At 41.2% G+C, this 15,425-nt stretch overlaps 1 protein-coding gene across 2 annotated transcripts in view; it reads left to right on the top strand.

Annotated features, from left to right (window-relative positions):
- Window positions 1-1,231: 1,231 nt before the first annotated feature.
- TMCC1 (transmembrane and coiled-coil domain family 1) overlaps window positions 1,232-15,425 on the top strand; it is a 96,292-nt gene continuing 82,098 nt past the window's right edge. Inside the window, exons 1-2 of one of the 2 annotated variants that reach the window (XM_033926265.1) lie at window positions 1,232-1,385; window positions 6,043-6,271. The gene's annotated coding sequence lies outside the window, so the exon portion shown is untranslated. Of the gene's footprint in view, window positions 1,502-6,042; window positions 6,272-15,425 lie in introns of both variants that reach the window. The other variant, XM_033926264.1, reaches the window with a different exon arrangement.

Here is a 15,425-nt window from a genome sequence, read left to right as displayed (position 1 = left end):
GGGCAGAAACTGAAAGGATGAAGATATGAGGGCTGTTCAAAAAGTATCAGACCTTAATTTTTCTTGCGTAAACAAATATAGCTAGGGAGGTGTGGTTTGGTGCACGTATGTAGGTGACCCTAATGCGCAGGCTTGAATTTTTTCCTGTCTACAGACTGCTGATGAGTGAGGAAATGTAAGTGGGCGCCATCTGATTTTTATTTTTAACCAAATGACAGAAAAAGTTGAACAACGCTAATGCATTAAATGTTGTGTAAAATTTGTCGATTCCCAAGTGGAAATGATCTGCAAGATTCAACAGGCCTTGGAGGATGAAGCAATGGGCACCACACAGAATTTCCTCAAAGAATATGCATGAGATCTATTAGCATACAACAAAAGCAGTGCATTTCACTTTGACACCCCTGATCTACAAGTTCTGAGTTACATACAAATCCCTCGTTCTTAACCCGGGGACTCCCTATACCACCCCCCCTAACGTCACCTGCTCATTCCGTTTGACCTGACCAAAGTCTACTTGTACTTGACCCTTCAGATGTAATGTCTCAGGGGGAAGGGGTAAAAGGCGGATCTAAAACCGCACGTGTAGTTTCTGCCTCTGACAGACCTCGAGGACATTTGAGCGCTGACGGATCCGTCTCCACGTAGGGAGGGAAAAGTATTAGGATCCGTCAGCGCTCAAATGTCCTCGAGGTCTGTCAGAGGCAGAGAGTGTGGCGCAGTGGTCAAAGCTCCAGCCTCAGCACCCTGAGGTTGTGGGTTCAATCCCTGTCACTTAATCCCCAGGTCCATTAGAGCAGTGGTTCCCAACCCTGTCCTGGAGGAACACCAGGCCAATTGGGTTTTCAGGCTAGCCCTAATGAATATGCATGAAGCAAATTTGCATGCCTATCACTTGCATCCTATGCAAATCTCTCTCATGCATATTCATTAGGGCTAGCCTGAAAACCCGATTGGCCTGGTGTTCCTCCAGGACAGGGTTGGGAATCCCTGCATTAGAGAGATTGTGAGCCCACCAAATGACTAAATTCCTGGAAACCCTTCTCAGCTCCCCTGGGCGAATGGTCTGAATGAATTTGCTGCCAATCCTTGAATGTGTCTAGAGGGCGGACGGTTGGGCTCGAGGACATTTGAGCGCTGACGGATCCGGATCCGGATCCTTTCCCCTCCCGAGGCTGGGCCGGGCCGGGCCTCACCTTTTTCACGACCTGCGCTTTGAGATCCGCCAGGTCAACGCCTCGTTCCTCCTCTCCGTCTTATTCCGCCGTTGCTTTGATCTGTGGAAACTTTCCCGCCCTCTGCGTGTCGACGTCAGCACGGCGTGCGGTCGAGCGTAAGGAGGCGGGGCCGTCGGCGGAGCTGCAGCTGTGGAGCCGCGGGCGCCGGTGAGTAGCGGCGGGCTGAGGGACGGGGGACGGGGGACGGGCCCCCCCCACCCTGCGAGGGACCGGCTCTACCCCCGCCGAGGCGACGGCGCTTCTCTCCCGGCCGAGGCGGTGAGGTGAGGGCGCGCGCCGCTGCCAGTGGAGCGCCTGGGCCGGCGTTGGCGCGAGCGTTGGCGCGGGTTTCCTGGGAGCCCTGAGTCAGGCCGGCTGGCAGGTGCTGCGGGGGAGGGGGAGGAGGAAGAGGAAGGCTGCTCGCGCCGCTGCCCGCCACCCGCCACCCCTCAGACGGGGCTCGTGCAGCAGCAGCGGGAAAAAAGGCCGCTGAAGAGGCAACTTTTGGCTTCTCTTTCCAACCCCCGGCTCGTGGGGCTTCCTTTCTCTCTTCCTTGTCATCTTGTTGGTTGAAAATTCAGCAGCCCCCAGATAGGCAACAAAGCACACTTCTGCTTCCTCTTCCTGTGTGGCTCTAGAGACATGGGAATGAAATTCAAGGGAAGGCTGGGGCTGTTCCTTTGCAGTTGCCAGTCCCTTGTGTTATGTCTTTACTCCCTTCAGACCTGTCCTAGTTTTGGCATCAGTGCCATCCTGCTTGGGACTGGGCTTCCTTTCTGCTGTGCTGCTTTCAGGCCAGAATTGCAAGTCCTTCATGGGTTGATGCTGTCCGATAAACTGATGGGACTCTGTAATTCAGCCTACATAGGCTCAACAGAGATGGTGACTCCACATTGCCTGACAAGTGGGGTCTGTGCAGGTTGATGACACAAGTGTTAAAAATATATATATATTTTGATAGACCATTCCTGTCGCAGGGTAGATGCAATTTAGGTCACAGCCCACAATTAATGATCCACTAGCCTATATTGTATACACATGTTTAGTTTAATAATGATACCTTTATAACATGCTTTTACTCGCCCTGTGCTAGGTGGAGAATTGAAATGCTTAGTCCATAGACATTGTGGATTAACATAAGAAGAAAAATCCATCAAAGATTGTGGATAACCAATATGTCATAATGACAAAAAAGGAGTGTCTACATGCCAGAGTTCTAGGCAAAGTCTTTATTGCAATCAATGTTAGTTTTCATGCGGGACTTGACTTGGGCCGTGTTTCAGCAATACTGCCTACATCAGGCGTCTAAGTTAAGTCTGTGATATCTAGAATTGAATAACTCATTTTAAAAACAAATAGTACACAGCCAGAACATAAAATCGTATAATGTGTTTGTGGAGTGAGAGTAATAGGATCATTAATTATTAAATTTTACATGTCACAGACTAACTTGGACTCCTGATGCAGGCAGTATTGCCGAAATACTGCACATGTTGAATTCCACATTGATTACAATGAAGACTACCTAGAACTTTGGTGTGCACATTAACCAATATGCTGAACTGGCAAAAAAAGATCTCCATTCTTTGTTTGGTTTTTTTCACATTTGTTGTGGAGATTTGTTTCTTTCCCTTTTTAACATTATTTTATTTATTTGTTTGTTTAATTTTCTATACCGTTCTCCCAGGGGGAACTTTGAACGGTTTACATTAATTTATTCAGGTACTCAAGCATTTTTCCCTGTCTGTCCTGGCGGGTTCACAATCTACCTAATATACCTGGGGCAATGGAGGGATTAAGCAACTTGCCCAGGATCTGTCATCCAGCCTAATTAAAAATATAGAAAAACTTTTCTTAGCCCTATTTACATTTTTTGAAATCTGTGACTAAAAACATTCTGACTTAGAAATGTTACAAACCTTTGAGTCCTATATTTGTGTAAAGAGCCAGATTTTGTGAGTAGGCTAGTGGAACTGCTGTCTATTTTAAGAACTTAAGAATAGCCTTACTAGGTCAGACCAATGGTCCATGAAGCCCAGTAGCCCGTTCTCATGGTGGCCAATCCAGGTCATTAGTACCTGGCCAAAAACATTCCATGCTGCTGATCCAGGGCAAATAGTGGCTTCCCCCATTTCTTTCTCAATAACAGACTATGGACTTTTCTTGTATTAGGAAAGACTAAAATGGTTAGGGCTCTTCAGCTTGAAAAAGAGACGGCTGACGGGAGATAAATGATCGAAGTCTACAAAATCCTGAGTGGAGTAGAACAGGTACAAGTGGATTGATTTTTCATTCCATCAAAAATTATAAAGACGAAACTGCAGGGAATACTTTTAAAACCAATAGGAGGAAATATTTTTTCACTCAAACTCTGGAACGTATTGCCAGAGGTTGTGGTAAAAGCAGATAGTGTAGCTGATTTTAATAAAGGTTTGGACAAATTCCTGGAGGAAAAGTCCATAGTCTGTTATTAAGACATGGGTGAAGCCTCTGCTTGCCCTAGATTGGTAGCATGGAATGTTGTTACTATTTGGGTTTTGGCCAGGTACTAGTGACCTGGATTGACCACCATGAGAACGGGCTACTGGGCTTGATGGACCATTGGTCTGACCTAGTAAGGCTATTATGTTCTTAACGTCAGCTATGCTATCTGCTCTTACCCCATCTTCTGTCAATGCATTCCAGAGCTTTCTCTGAGTGAAAAAATATTTCCTCCTCATTGAAAACCAAGCTATTTCAACGATTTTTAGGCAATAGTTCCAATACGTGTTAATGGATATCTTTGCATGCCAAATGGAGCTATCTATTCGTCAATCAAGCTCCTAATTTTTATGTAATCTTGTTTTGTGAACTGAGTTGAGCATCTAATTCTAGGAGATTTAGATTAGATTAGATTGGTTTTAAAAGTATTTCCCTGTAACTTCGAGTTTCCCTTAGTCTTTGTAATTTTTGATGGAGTGAAAAATCGATCCACTTGTACCTGTTCTACACCACTCAAGATTTTGTAGACTTCAATCATATCTCACCTCAGCCTTCTCATTTCCAAACTGAAGAGCCCTAACCTTTTTAGCTCCTGTGCTTTCTGAAATTTTGATGCTTGCATGTGAGTCAGCATCTACCTCTGCTGAAATTCTCAGCACTTGGCACACACTTCCATTTGAGAATACTGTACACCCACCCACTGTGTATTGCGTTGTTAAAATGCTTGGGCACTCAGATGTCCTCCAGCTTCCTTGAGAGACCAGCTGATGGAGCTTATGTTATGTGCAATCTTATATCCCACCAAATCTTCATTAATTGGAGTTCTAGGCGGGTTACAGGCAACACATTTTACATAGAATTTTGTATAGAGTTAAATATGTTACAAAGAATTATACAGGCTACATAAAGTTATCAAATTATACATATAGTCTGAGGTAACATATCATAAATAGCAGCTGACCATTAACATTGTCTTTGGGCTCCTTTTACAAAGGTGCACTAGGGCCTTAATGCACGCATTAGCGCGGGTTAAATTCCCGAGCACACTAGGTACTACCACCTCCTTTTTAGGAGGCAGTAGATTTTTGGCTACCGCGCACTATAGCGCGTGGTAATTTTGTGCGTGCGCTAAAAACCCTAGCGTACTTTTGTAAAAGGAGCCCTTTGTTTTGGGTGACTTGTATTATTAGTCTGTGTCTTTGGACCCCTGGTAGGGATTTCTTAAAAAGCCATGTTTTTTGATTTTTGCAAAACTGTGTGTATACTTTGGTTGTGCGAATTTCAGTGGGACGTGAGGTCCACACTTTTGCTATTTGGTAGTTGAATGATTTGCTCTGAGGTGTCTTGTATTTTATCTCTTTCGGAGTTAGGAGTGAGAGGGTCATACAGTTATGTTGGTCAGCAGATCTGCCTAAAGTTCAGTAATGGTGGAAGCTATTAGGGACATTACCATATGGCGTTTTAAATCCTTATTAATTCCTCAGAAGATTTCTCTGTACTTCTATTTAGGTCTTTCTTATTCATCGTCAAAGGAATTTAAATTTAAGGTAAACTAGATAGTCAGAAGTGATTAAATTATGGACATTTTCCCAAAAAATCAGCTTTTCTGAATTTCCCCTAATTTCTTAGTTGCCCACTTGATGGATGTCTCGTGGTGCTGGTGGGCTCTGAGGCTAATGTGGCTTGCCCTCCAGAAGTAAAATGCCATTGCTGTAAAAATTACTCCTGCTGTTTTAAGAAAAATGTAAGACGATGACATTGAGATGAAATTTTCCCCCCTTTTTTAAAGTTTTTTAAGTTCTTTCCCCACTGTGAGCAGCTTGTTGGGAAATACCTTAAATTACATTGCACCACACACTGGATCCTACTGATGAGTGCTGGTGAAGATGTCACAGATGGCTTTAAATGGTACATCTGAAATGTGTGTGAAATGGTGGTGAACATTATAACCCCCACTGCTTCAGTAAATGTAAATATCCCTCATTCTTTATCCTGCTGGCAAATTTCTCAATATATAATTTAGTCTAGGATCATTAGGCTCTATGTATCCAGGAGTATTTGTTGACTTATCTTCTTATGATCTCCTCTTATCAGTTTTCGAGGCTGTGGCTTAATAAGCAGTCTAGACATGGGAGACAAAATGTAATCTCCTTGTTGAGGAATGTGTGAACTTTCTTTGCATGCTTTGTGGCGGTGAGTGAAGAGTTGGGCACAGCACACGTGTTCTCTATCTAAGCTGACAATGAACGTTTTTTCTCTCTTCCCTGCATTCGTTGCCATCGTGATGGTACAGAACTCACGTGCTGAGCAGTGAGTGCTAATTGCTTCTTTTCTTCACTTGCAGGATCCAGAAGTCAGTTTGCTCAAGCCTTGTCTGAATTATTGCCCCAACAAAGCTGCCTGACTCACGCTGAGGAGAGGACAGACCTGCCTTGGATGGCTCTCCCACCTTCCTAATGGATTTTTACATCTCTATGTCTTTCTTAATAATACACAAGAGCTCTTTTGAAGATTTGGGATTATAACAGAATTTGCATTTATGCAAAGAAAAGAGCTTGTATGATGTATTGGAGGTAAGTTAGTATGATAAATGGAGGCGGCTTTGAACTGAGAAGTTTTAGCTTTTACTTCTTTATCTTAAGATATTGTTGTAGTTGTTGTATCCTAGGAGTATAGTGTACCCACAAAATATAAAGCAGGTTTCATACACCCATAAATGCATAAAGAAGCAATTGTGCTTTTGTATAAAGCTGTCTAGAAAATGGATGATGTCTTAGCAGTTGAGGTACATGCATGCAGCCGTCTCTTGGGGTGGGGACACCATAACTGATATGTAGAGGAAAGCTTGGGCAATGTTCCTGTTATGTGATTTATATTTAGGTAAATTGAAGCATAGGGATCTAGCAACTTGTTAAGAGATCAGGCAGAACAAGGATTAGAACCTGAGTTCTCATTCTGACAGTTCAACAAAAGGCAAGGGAGACTCTTATCATTGATTGAATAAAGATTCTGTCATTGGTTGAAAAGACATCTCCCTTGCCTTTTGTTGGACTGTGTATCTCAAAGCGAGGTGCTCTTCTTTTGCCTGTTGGTTCTCATTCTGAGCCACAGGTTTGCCCTGGATAACGCCTGCTTTTTCACTAGTTTTCAAATCAAAACTGCTTTCTCACCTCAAGTTCAGCTGTCAGCAGGGGACACCTGGCTGTTAAGCCGCATTCCCTGGATGAGCTGTATTCTCTCTTAGGTGGGTATTTGGAAGTCATAAAAGTTTGATTGTATCACCAAAGTAGTCTATAGGTGCAGAGGAGGTCAGAATATACTCCAAGGGCTGACCCTCACCTCCATTGCTTTTAAAGGGAGGCTTTTAATGGGAGACCTCTCTTGTTTGTAACAGAGATATCACAAGAATTCCTGGACTGCTGGCTGCTTCTGATTTTTCCTGTAGAAGCTATACAGCTAATTTTTTTTGTATTTAATGTTTGATTTATGTTCATATTTATGGGTTGTTGTTTTTTTTAGACATTGCGGGTGTTTGCATGTTTCCTGCATCAGATAGTCTTGAACTAGATTTGTGGCCCATTAATATTTTAAATTGTCTAAAGTACCTGATTTGAGAAAATAGTTGTGCAGTAGATACTTGCCACTGTTATCTGAGCAGCTGAATTAATCCTAAAAGATGCTACAAGTGAGTTCTGATATGATGTTCTAACCCTGATTGAAAGCATTCAGAAAGGATGTCCAAGTGCAGTGAATCTTCTGCAAAATCAAAGCACCGGCTGTTTGTAGAAGAGACATCTGAAATCCACGGCTGTTCCTAAAGAGACAATCAGTGCTGCTGTAGATAAACTGTTTAAAATACTCTTGGTGAAGAAAAGAGAAGGTCACTGGCATGGAAACAGAATAGCCTTCATAGAAAAAAAGAATCAACATGTAAAAATTAAAATTCACAGGCATGAAATCCAGAAATCTGCTGGAGTGGTTGAAGATATTTTCACAGCTGCTACGTGGGATACATATCCCTCAGTTCTGCTTCTTCAGTATTGTATGTCATACTGATCTCAAGTCATCTTTCTTATACCATTCTATCCTCACATAGTGTGGCTCTTCTCCTGTTTTCTTCATCCATGAAAGAATTTCCCTACCCTTTTGGGATTTTGGTGAGTTGTGCATTGGATGTTCCAGCAGGGATCGTTACAAGAGACTTTATAGATTTCCAATGAATAAAGCTGGGGGTTTCTGGCCCATGGGGACACTGAGGCTTAACTGCATCATTGGACCTGTAGCGTTGCACAAGATTTTGCTGCCAAATTTGCATGAGCTTAGTTCAGCAGCAGCCATCGTGCAACAGAATTCCTTCCTACGTCTTCTGAAAAGTAGTGTTTTATTTTTTTTGAATAAAACTGTGGGCTTGTAGAGAAAATGATGCCTCGTTAGTGTTCCTTTATGGGAATTTTAGAAGAATTTTGATTGAGTGTAGTTTTGTGGAAAACAGTTTGCTAAAAATAACTGCCACAGTTGATTATGTGAGAAAAATATGCAGATGTGTGTTGATACATCACGAAGCAGCAGAGTGTAGGAATAGAACAGGCATTTATTTGTTTTATGCAGATTTATGACCTGCCTATCCTGGAAACAGATCTTACTCTCAAGGGTTATAATATCAACATCAATCTCCACGTACACAAATGCAACCAAATGGACAAAATTCTAAAACCTCTATAACCCTATGATAAAAAATACAACTCTCGGCATATAATGAACATATACAGTCTGCTGTCGGTTGTGCTTTTCTGTATATTGATTTTCTTCCATCAACAAGTCACAGGCAGTAACTGTGTCCAGCTATTTTTGACAGAATCTGCATAGGTCTGTCTTAATATATTTTTTTCTGTGCTTGTTATGAGCAAATTTGATATGACATGAGGAAATGTGGCTTCTAGAAGACTCTGGGAGGTGCAGAGGTGTCAGGTGCTATGGTCCTTTTTGCAACTTTCATAGGTTTTAAATTCAGCACCTAGTATATAAGCAAAGAATCCTTGTCACCAAGAGGATGCTTTAAACTAAATTGACCCTCCTCCCCTTACCAGGTCTGGATAATATTCAGCCTGTATACATAGCCTTGGTTCCATGCAGAGTAAAAAATCCATACCTTACTCTGTCTCTGCAGTTGATGTTTGATGTTTTTACATATTGGGGGTTTTTTTGGGAGTGTCCATTGTCCGTTCCCACTTTCTTTTGTGACAAATATAGTGTTTTCATTTTTTGTTAGTTATCCTTTGCATATCAGGGACCTAAGATATGGAACAGTTTGCCTTTTCAACTGAGAGACATTGATTCTTATTTTCATTTTTGAAAAGCATTAAAAACTTAACACTTTGCAGTTAATAAGCCTCATCTAAGAGATATTTCTAATTTTACCCTAGAATGTTTGAGGCCTTTTGCGATCTACATAGAAGCTTAGTTGATATTTGTAGACTATAAGAAACGGAATAGAATAGAACTCCAGTCCAAAGCTGGGCAAACTTCTATGGTCTGTGCCCCGAAAACAGCAAGGTCTGTTCGAGATCAGATATGCATTCGTTCTATCACATCGTATGCTACGAGTCTTACCTTGTTGGGCAGACTGGAAGAACCATGCAGGCTTTTTTTCTACTGGTATCTACTACGTTACTATGATACTGTACTGAAATGGTTTGTATTGGTTTTATCATACCGTATCTCATAATTTCTTCTCTTATACCATTTGTGGAGACCCTCAAGAGACAGTAATGCAGCCGATTGATTACCAGTGTAGGAAGCAAGGTTTGGACAACTTCTGGTTGTATAAATGGGCATACTGAGTGAATAAGTCATAACACATAAAAGGATCATCATTTATCTAATAAAGAGGTTTGAGAGCTGAAAGACAGCGGGTGATGAATGTGAATCCCACACCCCCATCCTTGCACTAACACTGGCCAGCTGAAGACCTAGGGCAGACTTCTCTGCTGATGGTGAACTTGTGCTTAAGGCATAATCCACGTTGCTATAAAGTGATCCTTCAGTAGAATTAGCATAAAAGGATGACCTTTTTTAACATTCCCTGGGTTTTTTAAACAATATTAAGATTTGCTGTCAGGAAGCATTTGGTTCAATTGATATTCCTATAGTACATAAGAAAAAGCAGAATTAAAAAAAAATATATTTTTAATAATAATGAATGAACAAGTAAACTGCATAGCACATAGTTTTGTTGTGAAAAAACAATTTTACCCTTAACTTGCTGACCCTACCCCCATACCCACCGCAGTAATTCAGGAGCTACGTTTTAAATCGCATACGAGATATAAACTTTCTCGACCTATGTGGCCCCAGATCCTTCTAAAGATCACCCACAATTTAGCCTGTAAATTCTGGCTGAGATCTTTTCCGTCACCATCAGGTTATGAAGCATAAATCTTCTGCTTCTAGAAGCTGTTTCATGAGGTGTAAGGATGAAGGAGATCTCTGCTTTCTTTTGTCATGGCTTAGCGTCAGTCTAATCTACCAGGAACTTAATGATTCTTATTGCATTTTGTTTCTCTATATTTCACAACAGCAGCGGCAGCAGCAGCAGCGTGCTGGTCTCCTGTGTAATTTATTTATCTTGTACAAATTTAGTAATAAAAAGCAACCAAGCACTCTCCTCCCTTACAATGTAGGTCACTTCGGAAACCAGTGTGATGAAGCAAACCAGGAGTGTTGTGTATATGTCAAGGAGGAAATGATGTCGGCATAAATTTTCATATCCTGGACACTCTTGTTCTGCAAATTTTTATATTTAACAACAGTTATGCCGTTTCTTTTGAGTTTTTAATAACCCCGAGGCATCATTCCATTACGGTTTTCTAATTTTGATTTTTTTTCTTAAACATCTTTGACTTTGTGGTTGCTCAAAATACTACCTGAGATTTATAAATTTAACTGCATGGTACAATTCCCCCTTTTGTTAAGTTGCATCTAATAAATCACATAACATCCATACCCACTAGTATTAAGTCATCTCGACTAGTGTAATATTGTCTATCTGGCAGGTGTTAAAAAAAAAACAAAAAAAAACTATCTCCAGGCTGCAAATTATACAGAATGCCACAGCTATTTGGATTGAATAAGTTCGATCATGTCACTCTTTTGTTTTGGGAATTGCATTGGCTACTGCTTGAGGCACGTATTGTCTTCACATTGGGTTGCATCTATTATAGAGTCCTGATGGGTCAAGCTCCACTGCACTTGATGGATTCATTGTCAGCGTCTACTCAAAAATTTTCTCGTAAAACTCACACCTTATTTGTCTATCCATCAGTGAAAGGTTGCAAGTTTAAAAGATATGAACGTTTGCTCTCATACCAGGCTGCTTACTATTTCCTTTTTTTATCTAGAATTTAGGAGACACTGTTTTCTAGGTTCTTAAGCAACTAATCTCGTTTTCATTCCCAAATTGTTACCTTTTTAGTCTTTTGTAAACCCCATAGAACTGTAAGGTAATGCAGTCTAGAACTTGATGTTATGTTATGTTTTATGTTATACCCAAAGCTGCTCTGTTTGTGTTCATCTTCAACTGATGGAATTTACTGAGCAGCAGAGATGGGAGATAGTATGAACCTGAAAAGAAAAAGCACTTTTTTTCTCTCTCTCTCAATGCAAAACCTATCAAGGATGTCAGCACTGTAAACCTGGATTGTCTGAGGAAAAAGTCATCTTAAAATCCAACAGAGAAAGAAAGAGGTACAAGGTTTATGACCTACAGTTAAAATCACCTTTGTTTCATAGACAATAGTATATGACATGAATTGTCTCAGAAGTTTTGAAACACACATTCACAGTAGTAACAAACAGATTAGTCACAGTCCCAGCCACAAATAGGAACTCCCTTGACCTGGCGTCATACACTGAGATTAAGTTCATTGGTATTTGGCTTTTCTGTAGCTCAGCTACATTGGAGATCATGGCACTCAGTTGTGTTTCATCACACTAGGAAGATATTTATGCCAGCGACTAGCATTGGAAAAGCTCCAGTTTTTTGGCTTGCGAGCTACTTTTAAAATGATCTACCAACAACAAAATTTTAAAAAATACAAAGCACACTGTACGTAGAGAAAATGTTAATTATCATTTATATTCAGGGGATTTTTCAAAGCAGTCAAGGCAGATGACTTTAAATATGCAATGTCACAACAGTAACAACTATATAAAAATAGACAAATATACCTCCTTCCCTTTTACTAAACCATGATAGCAGTTTTTAGCACAGGGAGTTGTGCTGAATGCCCCGTGCTGCTTCCGAAATGCATAGGCTCCCTGCACTAAAAACCACCATCGCAGTTTAGTAAAAGGGGGTCATAGTGCAAAATATAAACAGCAGATATAAATTCAGACACATTTTGATCACTAAATTTAAAATAAAATCATTTTTCCTACCTTTGCTGTCTGGTGATTTCATGCGTCTCTGGTTGCACTTCCTTCTTCTGACTGTAAATCCAATATTTCTTTCTTTCTGCCTCTCCTCCAGACTTCATTCTGTTCCCCAACCAACATCTCTCTCTGTCCTTTCATGAGTCCAACTTTTTCTTCCTCTCTTCCTGCCCCTCCTATTTCTTTATTTTTCTCTCTCTCCATGCCCCCCTTTCTTTCTTTTCTGTCTGTCTTTCTCTCTCCATGCCCCCCAAGCTACTGCCGCCGATTTCTCCCTGCTTCCCTGACACCAGGCCTGGCGCATACAAGCGCCGGGCCCACAGCCTCCCCCCCCCCCCCCCCCCGATGTCGGAACTTCCTCTCCGACGTCAGAATTGACGTCTGGGAAGGGCAGGCTGTGGGCCCGGCACTTGTATGCGCCTGGACTGGCGTTGGGGAAGCAGGGAGAACAGAATGCGATCGACATTTTGGGCACCCCTGGTCTAGATGAAGTGAAATGTTGGTCTTTTTTCACTTGTCTTTTGTCTGTCTGTCTCCCTTCTTTCCTTTCTTGCATGTTTTATGTAGATTGATGCCACATTCTCATATGTTTGACTGGGTACCTCACTCCTCTCCATTCTTTGTCTTTTTGATGTGTTTTCACCTTTTCTCCTCTGTATTTCTGCTTTACTGTATGTGTTGTACGATAGAGGTAGCTTATTACCTTGATGCATGAGCCAGTAAGATTTCCAGTTCACTGCTTTGACAGTTGATTACTTGTCACAACCGCTCAATCATTATATAGAGCGAATGAACCAAGGTATGATGAATTTGTAGAGGAATGGCTGATTGATTTATTGCCTAACTGCTGCCATTTGCTTTAAAATTTAGAGCAAGAGGAGAGAGACTCCAATGGGTTGCTGCTTACCAAGATAGTGAACAGTTGATGGTCATAGAAATCTGCAGGATATCGGCACTCTTGCAGAGGGAATTTGCAGGGCATTATGGGTGGTGGTGTCCTTGCAGTGATCATAGAATATGAGAGAGAGGCCAAAAATCAGCATAGCTGGTTTTAAGAAAGATTTGGACAATTTCCTGGAGGAAAAGTCCATAGTCTGTTATTGAGAAAAACATGGAGGAATCCGCTGCTTGTCCTGGATCGGTAGCAAGGAATGCTGCCACTCTTTGAGATTCTAGAATCTTGTTACTCTTTGGGATTCCGGAATCTTGCTATTCCTTGGGATTCTTTATGAAATGTTGCTACTCTTTGAGATTCTAGAATCTTGTTACTCTTTGGGATTCTGGAATCTTGCTATTCCTTGGGATTCTGTATGGAATGTTGCTACTCTTTGGGATTCCGGAATCTTGCTATTCCTTGGGATTCTGTATGGAATGTTGCTACTCTTTGGGATTCTGTATGGAATGTTACTACTCTTTGGGATTCCAGAATCTTGCTATTCCTTGGGATTCTGTATGGAATGTTACTACTCTTTGGGTTTTGGCTAGGTGCTAGTGACCTAGATTGGCCACCATGAGAATGGGCTCCTGGGACTGATGAACCATTGGTCTGACCCAGTAAGGCTATTCTTATGTTCTTAAAACCTGGTACTCAATGTTCATGGATTTCTCTACTAAATTAATTCTGTGTTTGTATTTGGGGGAAGGGATAGTAATCATGGTTACAGAACCCTTGAAAAATCTTAGAACTTTTTTTAATTTTAATTTATTAGATTATGGCACACCTTTTCAAAGAGTCCAGGGTGAGAGACAACAAATACATCAATCGAAAAATTAAAGCCCTCTCGCTAAGCTACGGTAGAGGTTTCTACCGCGACCTGGAACGTTAAATGCTCTGACGCTCATAGGAATTTTATGAGCATTGGCGCAGTGTAAGAACATTTAGCGCTCCTGGCCACAGTAAAAACCTCCACCGTGGCTTAATAAAAAAGGGGGGTAAATAATTCAAGCAAATAGAACATCTACACCTCTAAAATCTAGTAGTTAATTTAACAGTTAAACAAGTTCCCAGAAGCAGCAAAATAAAACAATGACGCGAAACGCAACAAGGAAGTTAAAAGCAATCTAGCTCCGAGCAGTGAGCTCTAAGATATAAGCTGATTTACTGTTGAATATTGTGCCTCCCCCACTTGGATTGTTAATAGTGTCTAATATGAAACAAAAAGTGGCATATTGCCATCTGGGTAGCTGCATCCACAGATCCTCAAAAAGAGAACAATTCCTAGATCCTTCTTTTAAACTCATTGTACAAGGTGTTTCTCCTGTTTTGTATGTGTTAAATCTTGGAATATGATCAGCTAAAGAGTAACATCTGACAAAGATAAAAGACAAGGTAGGCAGCACATGGGTCTGTTCGATGAGGAACGCTCAGAGAATTGTTTTCTCTTCCTACGATTATAGATGGCATAAAGCAGATTACTAGTTTCACTGCAAATTAATGCTTTATTGCTTTTCCCATGTCAATTTAAATAGATAATTAGTGCATCATGGTACGTAGTTCATCTAGTTTGCAAGAACCACAATAGATGTCTTCAAATGTATAAGAACCATTGGAAATGATGGAGGTGAACATGTGCATTTGATTTGTCTTTCAAGGTGTTTTTATGCAGGCAGGATGCAACGGAGGGAAGGCCCAAGATCCATTCAAAAACTGCCTCCTTCAATCACCTGTCAAAGTACAGGAGAGGGATGGTGGAGGAAGAGACGCTAGATGGACCTATGAATTTATAAAGATCTGCAGGGGAAGGAGATTACTCCTGAGCCTATGTCCTCTTATTCCAGAATTTTCCGTCATTTGAAAAAGACTCATCTCTTGTATATTAATCGTACAGAGATTTTTAAATGTCTCAATCATATCCTCTCTCTTCTGCCTTTCTTCCAGAGTTACATATTGTGGTCTCTAAATCTGTCCCCATACACTTTTGTGACAGAGATCACTGACCGATTTTATAGCTGCTCTCTGGACCAACTCTATCCTTTTTAAATCTTTCTCCAGAATTGCTCCCAGTATTCCAAATGGGACCTCACCAGTGTCTTATACATTGGCAAAAGCTTCTTTTTTCCTACTTCCCATTCCTCTCACTATGCACCCGAGCATCTTTCTGGCTTTGCCCATCACCTTTTCTACCTGTTTTGTCACTTTAAGATGATCAGATACAATCACTCCCTCCCAAATTCCACTCTTTTTTCATGCTTTAAGAGCACTTTGGTTGTACTGCAGGTATGGAATATGTTTTCCTGGAGGTATCCAGCCAGTCCCAGGAGTTCAATCAGTGTTTGCGTTATGACAGAGGTTGAAGA

Source organism: Geotrypetes seraphini, chromosome 17 (assembly GCF_902459505.1).
Source record: "Geotrypetes seraphini chromosome 17, aGeoSer1.1, whole genome shotgun sequence".
In the NCBI taxonomy this organism is placed as follows: Eukaryota; Metazoa; Chordata; class Amphibia; order Gymnophiona; family Dermophiidae; genus Geotrypetes; species Geotrypetes seraphini.
The sequence above is the reverse complement of the archived record's forward strand: the minus strand, read 5'-3'. Positions and strand labels throughout refer to the sequence as shown.